Consider the following 18579-nt stretch of genomic DNA (forward strand, 5'->3'; position numbering starts at 1 on the left):
TCTCAGCCCTGTCTAATCTGTTTATCCCATTTGTTGTAGTTTCTAGTTTCGTTAACTGTACTTTTCATTTCTGAAATTGTGCTTGATTCTTTTTCAAAATTTGCCTGTCCTCTTTTCAACTTTTTTTTTCTTTTTTTTAACTATAGTTGTCATCTTTTAAAAAGGTCATTTTCATCATATTTATTTTATAGTCTCTAGTCTGTGTTCTTGAGTATGCCCATTTTTTTTTCTCTCAGCCGCAGAAAAATTATTGGTGGTTTGCTTCCTCGTGGGGTTTTTAGGATTGTGAACTTATCTTCAGTAAGGGCTGTTTATTTTGTGAGTTGTCCCTGTCCCAGGGTTTTGCTACAGAGTAACTTGGAGGTTTCCTGTGCTGTCTCCCCAGTGATGAGGTGGTATAGTGGTCTGGACCTCTGCTGCTGTTTTCTCACCTTGTGGTGGTGAAGGTCCACTAGGACAGTTGTGCGGAGTGTTTGCTGGTTCTTGCAGGTGACTTTCACATGCAGTCCCCCGGCCCCAGCAGGAGCTGGGTTTTGGTCTGGGCCGGCAGGCAGTCCGTGTTCTGCTTGCCTGGGCTGTGGGCTGCACGGCGTGGTCCTGTGCCTTGTGCACCGGGCCCTCTTCCTTGCATGGACTTAAAGCCATGTTTCCTGTCCCCATCTCCAGCCCCCGAGGCTTCTCCTTAAGACTTTGAGTTCTTTGTTCCTTATGGCACCTGGCCATTTCTTGTTTTTTAGGCTTAGTCCTAGATTAAAACCAAAATAAGTTCTAGTTTATCAGTTTTATAGTGGAAGGAAGGGGTCATCTTGGCCAGTTCATTCCACCATCACACATACAAATAAATGCACATTTATTTTCATATGTGTGCAGTTTTAAGAGATACAGTTATGCTAAATCATGTTCCTTTGGGCTTCAGTTTCTTACCCATCATCATCCCTTTTACCAAATCTTTTTTTTTTTTTTTTTTTTTGCGGTACGTGGGCCTCTCACTGTTGTGGCCTCTTCCGTTTGCGGAGCTCAGTGGCCATGGCTCACGGGCCCAGCCGCTCCGCGGCATGTGGGATCTTCCCGGACCGGGGCACGAACCGCGTCCCCTGCATCGGCAGGCCGACTCTCAACCACTGCGCCACCAGGGAAGCCCTGAAGAGACGCTTTGATCCACGCTTCTGGATCATTGGCTTCTGAACAAAATGCAGATCTTTTTAGTTCCACTGCATGAAGTAGCGGCATGGGTGTGAATTTTAGGGGTACCACCAGAGGAGAATGACTCTTAGGGTTCAAACTTTTGAGCCCCTGAAGCAAGGTTCTGGAATTTCCATAATATTTACCAGGCAAAACCCAGAATTCTGAAATTGAGGCTGACTCCTTCCCTTCCTACCAAAAAAAGGCACTGAAAGAGGTGGTATTTAGGATTCGGTTTTTCTGCCATTTGTCTACCTTACTAAAGGGACGTTCAGAACAAAGTTGATGGGAATGAGGAAAATATTTAGGCAAAATACATGTAAAGCTCACAGAGGTCACAGTTCAAATTGGAGAGGGAGCTTCACATTAACATGTTGAATGGGAAGAACAGTGAATTAATGCAGACAGGACTGGGAGTGGATGCGGCTTTGCTGTTTTGGAAGGTTAGAGTGTGGGCCAAGGATCACAGAAGTCCCCTGGGAGCCAGTTTGCCCTGGAGACATGCACCCGACAGCCGGGAATCACCTCACTCCCCACCTCCTATCCTCGCTTTCATGATACGTATTCTTCCTTTACTTTAACAGCACAGTAAATCCTGTCTTCTGCTGATGTTTCTCAAGAGACAAAATGCACCTCTCAGTTTAAGGAGACAGCTTGTTCAGTAGCTTGATTACTTATAACAATAAAACACATATTCATGCGGATTTATTATGTGAGTGCCCCAGTCTGTGTAGCTTAATGATGTCTCTGCATTTTGTATACCATTTTCTTGATATTGGTGTTTATTTCTGTGGTTTAAAACATCATCCTCACCTGCCTTTTAAGGCTTCTTCCTGCAGCTTGTGTGCCCTAATGCCCTTTGCCACTAGCGTCTGGTCTGCCAGCGTTCTGACTTTCTTCATGCATCTGGCTTACGGCAGACCTCCCCATACAGCTGTAATAGTTGGGGGCGCGTACCTTCCCTAGTCTTTTTTTTTCTTCAGCGCTTTGTGACTCAATGTGGATAATTATTTTCAGACTGTCTGGTTTGGCCTGTTAAATACGCTTGGGTATTTCCACAACCCCCTCCGTATAATCCTGTGTCCTATGATGTAAGTTAGCTGCGAGTGTTAGCTAAGTGTCCATTGTGTGACCACACCAGAGGGACATGTCTCCAGATAGCAGGTCTCACTCTGGCAGAAACCAGCTTTCTAGCTTAGTGGCCAAGAGCGGTCTTAGAGACAATGATCTTAGATCATTGTTGTGGTTTCCAAACTCTGAGTCCCAGGTCACTTGTTCCCTTCATCTTTCTCGTTCTCTCTCCATTCTCTAGCCAGGGAGCCTCCCAGCCCACCCCCGCCTTTAACAAGCACTGCTTTTTGACTTAGGCCCTGGCAGCTGGTCCATTCTCTTCTGAAGCCTGGGATCGTGACCCAGCCTCCCTCTTCGCTGCCAGCTCCCCACTCCTTTGTTATGCTGCCTTCCAACCTGTGTCAAGAGGACTGAACCCAAGCTCTTTCTAGGGCCAGAATTTTCCTCTGAACCATTTTCCCAGGTGCCCATTTCTCTTAAGTTTTTGTCCTGCTAAGAGAAAAATTGTTAGGAAGTTTGAACTTCGGAAAAACGAGCTGAAAACATTCACTGAGCGCCTGTTGCTTAGTTTTCATTATTCTACGTCATGAAAGAAATAGCCTGGACTGAACTCTGAGAGGTGTGGCCATGGGATCACCAGGACTCAGTGCTTATGTTTACAAATCTGGGCGGGATCCTTTTGTGGAGAAGGAAGGGTTTGGGCATCAGAGGGGGGATGACTCAGGGTGCCTCATACCAGAAACTCCTGTAGGAACCTGAAGCAGGGCCTTTAGTCGTGTCGGGCACCTGGGGAACTTTGGGAACCCAACCAAGAGGAATGGGCAGGGGCAGGGTCCTGGATGTGCAATGCTGCTCTCGCACTGTGTGGGGGGCACAGAATACCACATGTTGGTCTCTTGCTTACACATGGAATAGTTTCAATCTCATACGGGAGGAGGAAAGACCCATAAAGAGGAAGGAGGGAGAAAGCGAAAGGATTAGACGTTTGTTGAATGTTCACACAGCCAGGCACTCTGCTCAGGGTTGTCCCCCAAACATTAACTCACTTGAAGCTCGTAGTACCACACTGGGCAAGTAGTGTTATCCTTGTTTTGCAGATGGGCCAACTTGCCCAGAGGCTAAGTCATTCATTCATTCATTCCTTCAATGACCGTTCACTGGGGGATTTAGTTTTGCCAGGCATTGCCTTGCCAGCACCCGGGATACCAAGATGAGAGATCCTGTGGTTTTCTTGGGAACTCAGTCTGATTGCCCAGGCCACCACCATCTTTTTTTTTTTTTTTTTGTCTGCTCGGCTTGTGGGATCCTAGTTCCCCCATTAGAGATCGAACCCGAGCCCCCTGCAGTGGAAGCGCTGAGTCTTAACCACTGGACCGCCAGGGGATTCCCCAGGCTACCAACTTCAACAGCTCTGCCTCTATTCTACTGTCCCAGGCAGCTGTTAGGAAATAATGTACATAGCTAGTATACCATTGACAGTGGTACTACTCATTGTCAACAATGAATGGGAACAATTCCAACTGTCAGGTGACTCCCAAATCCCCATTTTAAATCTCTGTTGTTTCTGATGTTCTTCAGATGAATGTCAAGGTAAATAAATATTACTTGCATGCTGCTGTTTAAAAAATGCTTTCATGTAGGTTAGCTGATGTTCCTTAGTCAGGAGTGGGCGGGCCATTCTGCTTTTTTTTCCAGAGCTCAAGCTTGTGCTCATTCTGTCTTCCTTACTCTGCACTGCATTTACCCTCTCCGATGAAACGGCAGGTTACAGCCTGGGTGGACTGCCCTTTCCTGAACTGGCTATGTTCTAAGATGTGTTTTTCCTGACATCAGGGAGCTGATTAATTGTTCTGGTTTAAAGTCTCCTGTGGGGTCACTGTTAGGTAAGCTAAGCAGGGGTGGTACAGGGCTTAATGAGTAGTTGAAAGCAGGCTGGGCCTCAGGGAAGCAACATGTTAGTGACAGATCTGGGGGTTGTTGAAAGTGGCCCAGAGAGTGTGCACCGCACACCCCATTTATCCTAGTGGGCAGTAGGGGCTGTGAATGACAGGAATTACTAGCACTGTGATTCAGCTCTGATTGCAAAGGAGGTAAAAAAATTTTCTTTTTAATGATAGAGAATTAACTCTTATTTAAAACATGCCAAGTGTAGTCATGGGTTATGTCCCAAATTTGTACTTTCCCACATGGATGGTCCTTCTCCACAGACAGGCTATAAATAGAAGAAAGAACAGCATTGTTTCTGCCTTTGAACTAACTCTGAATGGAAAACCCCTGATAGGAACGGCATCAGTGACGCTAAGTTGCTGGCACTTAACGGTGTGATCCTGAAAAAGCTAACATTCCTGTTTCTCAGTTTCCTTGTCTGTAAATTAAGACTAAAAGAAAAAAAAAGTCCTATTAGAGAGTTGATGGGAGAATTATATTAGAGCATGTAGAAAGATCATACCAATATGGTAGGTCTAAAATACATAGGAATTTAAAACTAATGATTACTTCAAATATTTTCATTAGGGGAATTGGGAAGTAAGGTGAGACTTTGGTTTTGAAATGGCAGGTTGTTCATTGTTCTTAGTGTACGTAAGTCTACAAGTGAAGACGGTGTTAGAGCTAACACTTCTGGTCAATTGAGTGGTTAAACAAGGAAAGGCATTGAGACTACCAGAAGCGCCACATTTTATTCATCTCATGAATAAATATTAATTTCAACAAACATTTATTCAGCACTTACCAAGTGCCATGCTGTGTACTAGGCACGGGCAAGTGCAACACTGAGTAAAAGGAAATCTTGTCCTGACCCTGATGGAGCTTACAGCTCAGTGTGGGCCTCAATCAAATAATCATACAAAGGTGGAAAACCACAGCTGTGCTAAGTGCACTTCTAGAAGGAAGGCACCATACACAGCAGGTTTCCCGTAAGAGACCAGGAGCAACTGGTCTCCCATAAGAGGAGGTAGGAAGGCGGCACTTGGGAACTCTGGTTTTAAACAGCAGGGGCGGAGGTGCCAATGTGGCCAACCCATCACAGATTGACAAAGATGCCCGTGACTGTCAAGGGGCCCCCTGTGCTCAGGGCTCATGGGAAATGGAGAGGATTTCTGGAACGTGTTTGCAATCACTTCCCGGTTCTCCACCGAGACCCGAACGCTGAGAAAATCTTCTGGCTCGCGCCGGTTGGCCGCCCTTCTCTGAGTGCGCTCCTGGCGCAGGGCCTGCGCGCTGCCGAAGCCGAGCTGTCCTCCCAGCTGCCCTCGAATGCACGCTGCGCACCGACTTGTTGTGGTTGATCCACGGAACTGAGGAGACAGGATCTCGCTTGTCCTTGATGTGGTGTCTGTAGGTTGATTTCAGGCTGTCATTTAAATAAATAATTCAAGCCTTCAGCTGGGAAAGGGGTTGCTACATCACCGGGCAAGGCCTCTGGCTGCTAAAGCAGCACGTGACCAGCCAGGGGGACTTCCCCCGCCTCCCCGCCCAGGTTGCTGGGAGAAGTAACTATGGGTCTGTGGCAGCTCTTTCCCAAACTGCATGATGAAGGTTGGGAAACACTGAATTATGAAATAAAGGAAGGCAGTCGGCGTGCTTCTGTCATCCTTGGCTCATGCATCCTAAGTTACAGTTATGAGCTCAGCCTTGTGATGGGTGTATCACAGGCTGCCGTGCGATTCTTCAGCAAGTTGTTTTCAGTGTGTTCTCATCCACAGTCTCAGGAGGCAGGAGCTGACCTGTGAGTGAGTGACTCTGGGTGGTTATAACTGGGAAACAAGTCAACGCTCACCCATACTGTCTCAGCGGGAAATGAGGAAACGGACAGGATTCCGGAAGGCTGTTGTTTGAAGAGGCTCCGTTCAGTTCCAAGAATACAGGGGAGGAGCAAGAAATGTGAACGTGTTTACTACCCATTCATTGACTCACACGGAAATTGTCCCCATCTGGGGCTTTGTGACCCCTGTTATGTCAGAAGAGCTACCGGGAAGTTGTGGAGACAGATGTGTCCTCCCCTCCTCTCTAATGCCCTGACCTGGGCGGACATATGGCCACTTCTTTCCTGAGTCTTCCATGGTCGACTTTTGCTTCTCAGAGCTGCTGCCTCGTTCTTTTTCCTCCTCAGATCACTGTGTTCCAGGCACTTCTTCCCTGAGTGGTGCTGAACTCAGGAGTGGGGCGGGGGGCGGGGGGGGGGTCTTCGGAGGATGTCACCTTGAGACACACTGATACTGACAACGGAAAGAGTTGGCTTGTCCCAGGATTCTCTTAATGGGGTGTGTGTATGTGTGTGTGTGTGTGTGTGTGAGACAGGGTTTTTTTGTTTTTTTAAATTTTTATCGGAGTACAGCTGATTTACAATGTTGTGTTAGTTTCAGGTGTACAGCAAAGTGAATCAGTTATACATATAGCCATATATCTTTTTTAGATTCTTTTCCCATATAGGTCATTACAGAATACCGAGTAGAGTTCCCTGTGCTGTACAGTAGGTTATTAATTATCTATATTACATATAGCAGTGTGTATATGTCAATCCCAATCTCCCAATTCATCCCCCACCCTTTACCCCCCGGTAACCATAAGTTTATTTTCTACATCTGTGACTCTGTTTTGTAAATAAGTTCATTTGTACCATTTTCTAAAGATTCCACATATGAGTGGTATCATATGATATTTGTCTTTCTCTGTGTGACAGGGGTTTTTAATGTGCGCCTGTGCACGCATGTGTGTGTCTGTGGGAGCATATTTTCTGCTTCACAATTACTTCTTAAACTGCTAAGTTTTCCTCTAGGAGAAGTACCCCAGTTTTGGTCCTCTATCTAGATGTTGTTAACTCATTTTGGACCACAGAGGGCATTCGATTCACAAAGCTTTGTCCTTTGGATGGCAAGTCTCTCTTATGCCCCGGGGCCCACCAGACACATCCTCCTTGTCCCTGGTGGGGATGGATCAATAAGATGTGCCCTGACAGGGGCTGGGCTTTTCTGTCCAGCTGGGAAGCCTGGCAGGGGTCGGGGCAGACCCGCCTGCCCGCCCTTGCACCTGCTTCGGGCCCTCGGAGCGCCCCGCACTGCCTGCCTTGACATGGGGACGTGGAGAGAACGCCGAGAACCAGCGTGTGAAAATCACTCTCTCACCACGAACCCCACCCCCAGCCTCCAAACCCAGCTGGGCGCGTGCCAGGCTTCCGGGGCGCTTGCGTCCTGTCTCTGGGGCGTGGAGGCCTCTGCAGCCGTAGGCCTGGCTGATGGGTGACAGCTCACTGGCGCCTCCCAGTCTCAGCTGGGCGTGGGGTTTTTAAACAGACGCGCCGAGGACGGTCAGCCTTCTATCTGTGCCCGAAAGCATTGTTCGTGGCACAGAACCTGAGGCTGCTTCTCCCCCCTGCCGCCTCCTCTGGGTATCACTGCGCCGTCTGGCAGAGTTTCACTCCAGCGTGGCAAACAGCAAAGTAGTTGACCTCGGCGTGTATAACATCACTAAGGAAAATGACCAACCTTGACCCTACAGCCTCTGATTCAGGCCCATCCTTGGTCTCTCCTGTTCTTGCGGAGCCGCTCACTCCTACGGCGACAGCTCCAGCCCACTGCTCCCTGCTGAGCCGGGAAGCCTTTTAGAGTTTGTGTCAGGCAGTTGTGTCCAACTACTTTTTTTTTCCTAATAAAGTTTTACAATGGAAAAGTTTAAACCTATATAAAAGTGGAGAGAATAGTATAATGAACCCCGTGTACCCATCACCCCGTTTCAACCATGATCCACATCCGGCCAGTCTTGTGTCTTTCATACTCCCTGACTCTGCCGTCCAGTGGAATCTGAGATATTGCACAACTTCTTCATAAATTCTTCAGAAAGTATCTCTAAGAGACAAGGGCATTTTATAAACATAGCCGTCATTCTATTATCATGCCTGAAACAAAGAATTCCTTAATATGATCAAATATCCAGTGCTCAAAGTTCCCTGATAGTCTCATAATTTCTTTTTTTTAATATTTGGTTTTTCTGAATCAGGGTCCAAACAAGGCCCATATGTTATATTTGTTGATACATTTTTAAAAGTTTTCTAAATGAATTATCCACCCCAAAGCGTCAATAGTACTGGTGCTGTTAAATGTTGGTGTCATTTAACAAACCATCAATCTCTCTCACTCCTGTAAACTAATAGACAGCAGTGCTTGATCACACGCAGGTTCAGTTTTTTGCAGGAATATCTCACAGCGTTTCTGTGCACCTCCTACGGCATCACATCAGGAGGTACCCAGTGTCACATTTTCTCTTTCTTGTGAGGTTAAGATCGGTCTGTGGGTTTGGGTGCTGAGGGTCTGACTTCTATCATAAGTTCCCCATCAGCTAATGGTTTTAGCTAATGATCATTAGACACATCCATGATTTCATTTAGATTCTATCATTATTTCTACACTTTTTAGGTGCAAGTCTTCTCTAAAGAACTTTCCTTTATCCTTTATACTCCAAGGTACAGTGCATACAAGATACTTTTTCAAAAGCCATTATCGGAATAATGATTTGGTTCTCTAGCATGCTCCAAAGGTGGCCAGTGAGGTTTTTTTTTTTTTTTTTTTTTTGCGGCACGCGGGCCCCTCACTGCTGCGGTCCCTCCCGCCGTGGAGCACAGGCTCTGGACGCGCAGGCCCAGCGGCCATGGCCCACGGGCCCAGCCGCTCCGCGGCATGCGGGATCCTCCCGGACCGGGGCACGAACCTGCGTCCCCCGCACCAGTAGGCGGACTCCCAACCACCGCGCCACCAGGGAAGACCAGTTTTTTTTTTTTTTAGTATCATTATAAACTCATGAATTTTAACATAGGTGATGTGTAACAATTCAGCACAGTCTTGTTCTCTGTGATGCCCCTATTGTCCACCTTAGGCCAGTGGGAGCCTATTTGGGTTTTATCCTGTGTCCTTTGGACATGACCACAGGAGTCCCCCTTGCTTTCTGATATGACAAGGTGCTTGCTCCAGATTCATCTTTTACACATTCCCTGTCCCTGACCTAGACTCAGACATTTCTCCGAGGATACCTGATTCTTTTTAGTAGGAAAAGGGCATTTAGAAACCACAACCAGGTGTGCCCAGTTTTTGAAGACTTTGCATAAATAGCAATGAGCCTGTAAGAGATCTATATATACAGAGGGGACCCAGGTGGTACACAAGGGCTTGATTGACGGCCACTGCATTTTTCACCAGGTGCATTAAACAAAATAAATCCCACCTGAACCTCCTCAAATAGACTGTGCTTTTGTAGACCCTGCCTGAGTCTGATTCCTGGTCCTTCTGGGATGAAGTAAATTTACCCATAACCGTTAGATTCTTTCCTCTCACCCTTCCTGTGAGCACAGGCTTCTGAGGGGAGGTTCGGGCCGAGGATTCTCTGCGCTCTAGAGGTTGCTCAGACAGAGCTGCCCTGCTCTGTGGGATCAGCAGAACCGCCCCACGCCTTCCCAGATGGTGCATGCCTTCAGGGAGGTTCTCACACACACGGACCTCCTAACTCAGGATTGCTAATTTCGTTCTAAGATGTTGCCTGCAAGGCTTGGGTCCTGTACCCTCACACAGGCTGCAGAATAGATCCACTGGTGCTCAGATGACAGAGTCTTAGATCATTTCCCATAGATCCCCCCCTTAATCTGTCTCCGTGGTCTGGGGCCAGGTTGTCAGTAGCCCCTTGCTGCTGAGAGAACCCATAGAGGGTGAGCTCTGAGTCAGTGTCCTGTGGATGTCACTAAGCTGCCCGGTACCCTCAGCTGCTGAGTTGGAGGCATCAAATGTGGCTGGCCCCGCATTTACTAGGCGGGGGCGGTGAGAAGGAAGGTAAATGATGGAGAAAAGCCAATGACATTTCAAGCTCTGTAGGAGTACATTTTTACATTAGCAAAGTTATTTGCAAATTTCCCGGAAGCCAGTCTGAGCTTCTGTTTAAGGGGCAGGAAAACAATGCTAGTTGTTATACTGTGGAAGTGATGCCAACTCGCCCCTCGTGGGGGACACGCTCATAGCAAGCTTGTCTGCTGCTTCCCGGGCCTCGAAGGGTCTCCACGCAGGTCTGTGATGGATGTTCTGCACAGTCGCCCTCGCGGTCACTCCCAGACGTTTTCTCGCACAAATCTCCAGACTGACCTTAAAAAATCCTAACGTCAGCAGCCTTCAAGCCTTATCTGAGAACAAAATGCAGTTCATTTGTCTCCTAAGTGTTACTTATTTGCAGCTGGGTTAAAAGTCACAGATGCCTCCTTGCTGTGAATTGGGAGGGGATGGGGAGGGAGGGGGAGCAGGCCGTCAGGACGGGCCCACGCAGGTGCAGATCCTTTCCTGCCAAGCACTCCATTGCCCTTGGCAGACCCAGGGTCCCCAAGAGTCAGGGAGCTAGATGAGGTTACCCAGAATTTTAGAATAAAAAAGGACCTAACAGACTAGCACTATTATTTTCCCTTGGGTGAAATCTAGCCCAGATCCCCAGTACATGAAGCAGAGGTCAAGTGGCTGGTGGGGCTGAAGCACCAGAGCCTAGGTTTGGGGGCTCTTTCCATGCCCTGTCCCCCGCAGCAACTCAGGGCTCCAAGAAGGGCTTTTTGAAAACTGCTCATGGCAGATACTATGGCAGACTTATCCTGAGTCCTGTCTCCCCTCACTTCCCCCCATGATCAACCCTGGAAGTGAGAAAAGAAAAGAAAACCCAAGGAACACTTGGGCTGCAGAAGATGTGTGAGGAGGAGGGATGGATGCTTGGTGACATACCCAGGGGACAGGAAACGGGGGGGAGCGGGGAGGCGGTCATGCCCTTTTCTCTCTCCTGTATAGTACCTTTGGAGGCATCATCACCAGCTTCATCACATACCAGAAAACAGAAGATAGCAGTGCCAGCCCAGTGCCACCAGGTCAGTGAGGTAACATTAGGGCTGCATTCATCCATGCCGGGGTAGGTGCATATAGCATACGTGCAGGGAGATCTGCCAGCCATATGGAGTTGACACGTGCCCCCCCCGCCCCTCCCTGTTCCCCAAACCCTCCGGGCCCCCAACTATCCCCCTATGCTTCAAAGGAAAGCTGATGGCAATCCAGACAGACGGAACTTAGAAAATGTGATGGGGATAGAGATAGGATTTTCCCTGAGGAGCAGAGTCACTTGCTGTGGTGTGGCAAGTGGAGAGTGGTTCAGTCCAAACGGCAGCACAGAGTATCTCCCACCCTCTCTGCTGACCCACCAGGGGTTTAGCTCCCCTGTTGTAGGTACACATCACTAGCCAAGGGAGACAAGATCCCCAGGCGAGTATGCGATCACAGAAAAAAAAACTAGACGTGAAATAAGATGATAGAATTAAGACCCAACATAATAGTAAGACAAATGTAAATGGATTAAAGTCACCAATCCAAAGATAGAGATTTTCAGAGTAAATTGTGAAAAGAATATTTTAGCAGTGTGCTGTCTACAGGAGACATAAAAGGATACAGAAATGTTTAACATTAATTCAGACAAAAAAGCTTTTTAAAACATCAAAATGGACAAGCAGAATATTAGAATGTTATATTTGGGGAAGAGGAGCAATATATCAAGAAGGTATAATCATAAAGATAAATCTATTTAAATTGCCTCAAATACATAAAGGAGCTACCAACAGGGCTAGAGGGAAAAATAAATAAATCAACAATTGTAATCAGAAATTGTATATGTCCCTCTCAGAAACTGACAGATCAAGCATGAAAAAAAGCAAAGATGGGAAGATGTGAACTACACAATTGATAAGCTGTAGCTTATTTATTCATATATATTTGTAAAAATCAACCATGTATCTTTTTTAAAAATAAATTTATTTATTTATTTATTTTTGGCTGCGTCGGGTCTTTGTTGCTACACGCAGGCTTTTCTCTAGTTGTGGTGAGCGGGGGCTACTCTTCATTGCAGTGCGCGGGCTTCTCACTGTGGTGGCTTCTCTTGTTGCAGAGCACAGGCTCTAGGTGTGCGGGCTTCAGTAGTTGTGGCACGCAGGCTCAGTAGTTGTGGCTCGTGGGCTCTAGAGCACAGGCTCAGTAGTTGGGGCGCACGGGCTTAGTTGCTCCACGGCATGTGGGATCTTCCTGTACCAGGGCTCGAACCTGTGTCCCCTGCATTGGCAGGCGGATTCTTAACCACTATGCCACCAGGGAAGTCCCTCAACCATGTATGAAGCCACAAAAACATGCCAGCATTTCAAAGAATCAAATCATCAAGGACATAGTTCTTTGACCATAATGTAATAATAACTGAAATACAAAACAAAAGAATAACACTCCCGGGCTTCCCTGGTGGTGCAGTGGTTGAGGGTCCTCCAGCCGATGCAGGGGACACGGGTTCGTGCCCCGGTCCAGGAGGATCCCACATGCCGCGGAGCGGCTGGGCCCGTGAGCCATGGCCGCTGAGCCTGCGCGTCTGGAGCCTGTGCTCCGCAACGGGAGAGGCCACAACGGTGAGAGGCCCGCATACCGCAAAAAAAAAAAAAAAAAAAAAGAATAACACTCCCCACCCCCTGCTCATTTGTTGAAAGCTAAATAACTCACTCCTAAATGACTTTAAGAAAAAAATTTATTTTTTTACTGGAGTCTAGTTGATTTATAATGTTGTGTTAGTTTTAGGTGTACAGCAAACTGCTAAATGACTTTTGAGTTAAAGAAACATAAGGGAAATTTAAAGTACTTAGAACTAAAATTTAAACATTAAAATTTTCAACAATTGTGGGAGATAAAGTAGTACTTAGAGGAAAATTTATAGCTTTAAGTCATTTATCCAAAAACAAACAGGAAGACTGAAACAAGGGTGATTTTTTTTTTTTTTTTTTCTGGCCATGCCGCACCAGAACTAAGAGTTCCCTGACAAGGGGTCAAACCCAGGCCCCTGCAGTGGAAGCTCGGAGTCCTAACCACTGGACAACCAGGGAATTCCCACAAGAGTGAATTAAAACAAACAAACAAAACCCCCACGAAGTAAGGCAATAAGAAAGGTAAGGCTAAAAATCAATGAAATAGAGGACAAAAGAGGATGAGAAAAAGAGAAAATTAAGAAAGTTTTGAACTTACTCTTCAAAAAGGTTAATGAAATAAACCATTAATGCAGATTGGCTAGACAAAAGAATAAAAAACAGGATGAAAATAAGACACCAATGAATAAGGAAGTAAGTACAGACTGAATGAAGGTGAAGAACGTCCACTGGCTGCACCAGAGTTTGGCTGAGATGTGACGGGTGGCCTGGCATGGGGTGTCAGAGATGGAGATAGATGGTGAGGGGGCCATCTACATGGGAGAGGGGATGGCTGTGGAGACGAGAGACTGGCTACATGCAGAGAGGTTAATTAAATATAAGTGAATAAAGACAACGAAAGCCAGATTTCTCATCGTTGGAAAGGGAGCTATAAATGTGAAAATGGAAAAAACAAGATTGAGCTCTGGTATTGGATTGGAAATGGTGGTGTTGGTGTGAACTCTTAATTTTTAGTATATATAGAGAGAGAACAGAAAATATTACATCAGGTTTATCTACGAGTGAAAGGATAATTCAACAATAGTATATCTTACTACACAGATTATAAAGTAGAAAGTCACACAAATTTCTCAATATTATATTGTTAATTATATTTAATTACTATCACCAATTAATTATGATATTTAAAATGATGATGTAAAAACTCACCGAGTACTAGAAATTGAAGGGAAACACAATAACTCAACAAAATTATATAAGAAAAGTGTGTAGCAGATATCAATGGTGGGCACACTGAACACTCTTTAAGATGGGAAACCAGCAAATAAGCCTGCTGGCACGACTGCAACAGACCAGTCCTGGAGGGCCTGCCACTGCACTAAGACAGGAAAGAGCTGGCTTAGACAGGTATCTACAAACCGCGAGAACTAATACAGAGCTCAGAAAAGGTGCGAGTGCCGGACGACGAGAGTTCCTCTACACCAGCACTAACCCACGAGAAAATAGAATAGAAAATAAGATATCACTTATTTTACCACAGCAACACAACTATAAACTAGACATTAAACTAACAAAGGACGCAGAAGAATTTTACTGACAACATTTAGAACTCTTATTTCAGGATGCAAAGAATGACTGAATACATGGTGTTATGCTATGGTCGTCATAGGAGATTGGCTAAAAATTGTGAAGATCTGTAAAGATTGTAATTTTCATGAAATTAATATGTACATTTACTAAAATTCCAATCAAAAGTCCATCAAGCCTTTTAAAATGACTTAACAAAACTATTCTAAAATTTATACACAGGGATTAAAAGCCTGTCCACAAATAACTAAGTCAATTTTGAAGAATGGAGAGAGGTTGGTGGGGGACTGGGGAGGAGTTGCTCATTCCACTAGATTAAGAGGCACATTATGAAGCCGTACTAAGAAAACCAGTGAGGTTAACTCAGGAATGGACAAATGGGTTAAAGTCATAGACTGAGTATGCAAAACCAGATCATGTTTATATGGAACGGGGTACACGATCCAGGTGACACCACAAGTGAATGAAGAAAGGGGAGACTGTTTAGTAGACGGTGATGGCAAACCACCTACCTTAGGGAGATAAAGTTGGATCCTTATATCAGATACAGAGGTGAACTCTAGATAGACTGAAGGCCTAAAGGTGATACATAAAACCATAAAGGAAGAAAACGTGGGAGACTATCTTTGTGATTTTGGCATGAGAAAGGACTTCTAAAATTTAAATAAGACGACCCACAGTACAGAACACATGACAAAAACTAGATTTGACTGTTCAGAGTTCAGGATTGCTATTCAACAAAGGATACCATAGACAAGTTAAGAGAGAGTTGAACAAATGAGAGAATTTGCGGCACATCAAACTGATGAGGGAGACTAAAAAGGAAAAGGTAGTCAGCCCAACAGGAAACATAGAGAAGTGTAAAGGTGGACAGATATAAGCAATAAGACCTAGGTTTATATTGTCAGATTGGCTAAAAATGAATGAATAAATAATAGCTAGTACAGGAAAGGATGTGGAGAAATGGGAAAACTCAGCCACTACTGGGGGCCATCTAAAGTGGAATAGTTATCCTGGAGAACCATACGAAAATATTGCAATTAAACATCAACATCCTATAGCCCAGCATTCCCACCGGCCAGAGCAGAGGAACCCTCCAACAGGGCTTTAAGGAGACAGGTAAGAGGATGGCCATCACAGCACTGTTGGATGCAGCAGGGAGTTGGAGGTAACATGAAGGGAATGGAAAAGGAGATGGAATTCCAAGCAGTCATTGGAAGCAATAAACTAGAGGCACATGCAGACAAATCTTAAAAACATAGTGCTAAGGTGGGAGGCGGGTGGGGGAGAAGAACGAGATGTACAGCATAATCACTTTTATGTAAATTAAGGCATATACTCACAAAACAATATGTTTTGCAAAGATATGTCCATAGTCAGTTTATATGTCAAACGTATTAGAATGAGTAACTAATGAAGGAAGGAGATTAAAGTGGAGATTAGGAATGAAGAGGAAATTATTAAAAAACTAGAAGCTGAGAGGCATCAGAATACAGTGGTTAAGAGCAGGGACTCCAGAGCCTGGGTCTGAGCTCCAGCTCTCCCCCTTACTAGCTCTGTTTCCTTGGGCAAATAATTTAACCTCTTTGGTTAAGCTTCTCCATCTGTAATAAGGGTCTGGTAGCTAATCTCCAAAGATGGCCCTCCCTGTATGTGCAGGCAGCACCTCCCATCAAGAGGAGAGACCTGTGACTGCTTTGACCAATAGGACCAGAGGAAGTGATCCTCAGGGACTTCCAAGCCCAGGCAGGAAGCAGGAGAGAAGCTTCTTCCCTCTTGGAGCCCTGAGTCGCCGTGGAAAGAGGGGCCCTTTAACTGAGATGTCACGTGGAGAGAAACCACAGGAGAAGCACCTGGGCCATCTGACTGTCTGAGACATACAAGTGCGACCAGAAAAGGCACTGCCCACAGACTGCCTGGCTGAGCCCTAGCCATCCCACGGAACAGTGAGGTGCCGTAGAATGGTTGTTTGAGACCATTAAATTTGGAGGTGTTCTGTTAGGCGACAACGGATGAGGTCATTGTAAGGATTAAAGGAGGTAGTTTGCAAAGTGCTGAACAGCGCATGGCTCGTGGGAAGTGCTTGGCTCTATGTACACATTTGTGGAATAAAATAGAACAGGGATTTATAGAGGCTGACGGTGACAGAAACCGTGTCCTGGGCTAAAGTATAGGAGTAACTCAATGCTTCGCACCTGGTGTCCACAAATAAGATAAAATAAAACCTACAATAGGTCCATCTATTCATTTCCTTGATAGGGTAACTGTGGCCCAGGAGGTGAAAAGTGTATCCAAAAAAAAGTTTTTCAAAACGACGCAGGCCTCCCTGAGCCCATCTCTTCTGCTGTCTTTGTGCCCGGAATTCAGAGCCTCCAAGAAGGCACTAGATATATGAGCTCCGTGACTCACGAGTCCCTCATTTCTGGGAACACAGACAACTGATGGACTATATTTGTTTTCCTCCGCAGCGCTAGAGCCAGAACAAGCACATTTTTTATCCGTGATGAATTCTCAATTAGCCATAGGCTCCAGTATAAGGAAATGCAAGGATAAATGAAATCCATGCGTAATTCAAAGATCTCAATCACGTCAGTCATTTCAACCTCCAGAAGGATCTCTTACAATTCTTTTTACTCCCAAACACAGTGTGCTCAATAAATGTGTTGATTATTTAAAATTAATCCCTCTTCCTTTTGAAAAGGATTTAAAACCGTTTATGGTCCTTCAAATCATTGATCAAAGTCGTTTGTCAAAACCCAGGCGATCGCCCAGACGTTAGCAGCAGCGAGTGGAAGGAAGGAGTAGGAAGGGTGCTGATGTTCATGCATGAACTGCTTACTGGACACCTTACAAACCCTGCAGGGACTGTCTGAGGTAGGTATCGTCCCCATTTTACAGAGGCAGGAACTGAGGCTTACATAGGTGGGACACCGCCACTGGGACACTGCAGAGCCCTATTCAAACTCAGGTAGCCTGACTCACAGCTGGTCCTCTCCCACTCTGTCCCACTGGGAAGCAAAGATCCAGACTCACCCCAGAGCAACTCAACAGCAAGGGGAAGGCAGTGTGTCCCAAAGCCACAACTCCAAGACACCAAGACTTCTGTAAAGTCAGAAAAGGTGGACTGTGGAACCAAAGAGCCCATGTATTTCTGCAGAACTGACACATTTTGGAGAGGGTCTGCAGTTTAGAGCCGATTTCTCATGGCTGTAGCCTCCGTGGCAAGAAGCCTCCGGCTGGCAGCCTGCAAGATCCTGCATGTGCATGGCTGGGAGGGATGGCGTCCAACCAGGTCCGTCCTGGTCCCAACCTCTCCACCTAAAATAATCCCGAACCCCATCCCCACCCACTGACCCACTTCCCATCCCACTTAAGCCTGCAGAATCACAGCCTGTAATTCTGATCCAGCACGAGGGCTGCCTGCTCTGTGGCTGGTCTGCAGGGAGCTTCTGGGAAGACATTGGATGAAAGCGGAGAGGAAGCATGTGCCGCCGATTCCCTTCCCCAGGTTGCTTCCTCCTCTGGGTCTTTCGGCCTGAGGACACCCCCTGGGAGGGCAGGTTGAGGACAGAGGTTTTGTGCGCACCAGGCCTCTCTGTAAGAGGCATGAAGCTTCGGGGCGAGGCAGACCCGGGCCGGGCCCAGGCCAGTGCCAAGAGGGGAATGAGAGGCCCCCGGGGTAGGGAGCCTCCAGCTGGATGGGGCCCCAGTGCAGGTAGCCAGGCTGCTGGTTCACTTCCATTTTCTCTGTTGGCTTCTCCACGTCCTCAGATGTGTGACTTTCACTGAAAATAAAATGACTGTGGCAACAGCCCAGCCGCACGCAAGTGGCCACCCTGGGTGCTCGGGGCACGGAGAGGGAGACCTGGACATGAAAGACAAATACACGCAACTTCCAAGTCATGCCATTTATTTTTCCTTAATTGGGTTTCACAGCCCGTCTGAGCTTCTGCTCAGTTCTCTGAGGAGCCGGAGAATTCGTGTGAATGCTCTGTGTCCCTGTCCTTCCCCAGAAGAGAAACAGGCAGGCACGTGAGTACACACAGGGGCCAGTGAGAGTGCCCTGCACTTGATTCTGTTGTTACTTTCCTCTCTGGCTTCACTGTGACACACGTTTGTCTCCGTCTAATATTCTCAAGAAAAATGGTCCAGACAGGATGCGGCGAGGGATGCGGGGAGAGGACTGTGTAAAGGGGTGGGTGGAGGGAAGCAGTGAACCAGTAGGATCATTTACCTGCCCCTCCTACTGTGCCTGTTTCATTCTGGATCTTTCAAAAAGAAAGAAGCAG

The sequence above is a fragment of the Lagenorhynchus albirostris genome, chromosome 3 (genome assembly GCF_949774975.1).
Source record: "Lagenorhynchus albirostris chromosome 3, mLagAlb1.1, whole genome shotgun sequence".
Taxonomy (NCBI): Eukaryota; Metazoa; Chordata; class Mammalia; order Artiodactyla; family Delphinidae; genus Lagenorhynchus; species Lagenorhynchus albirostris.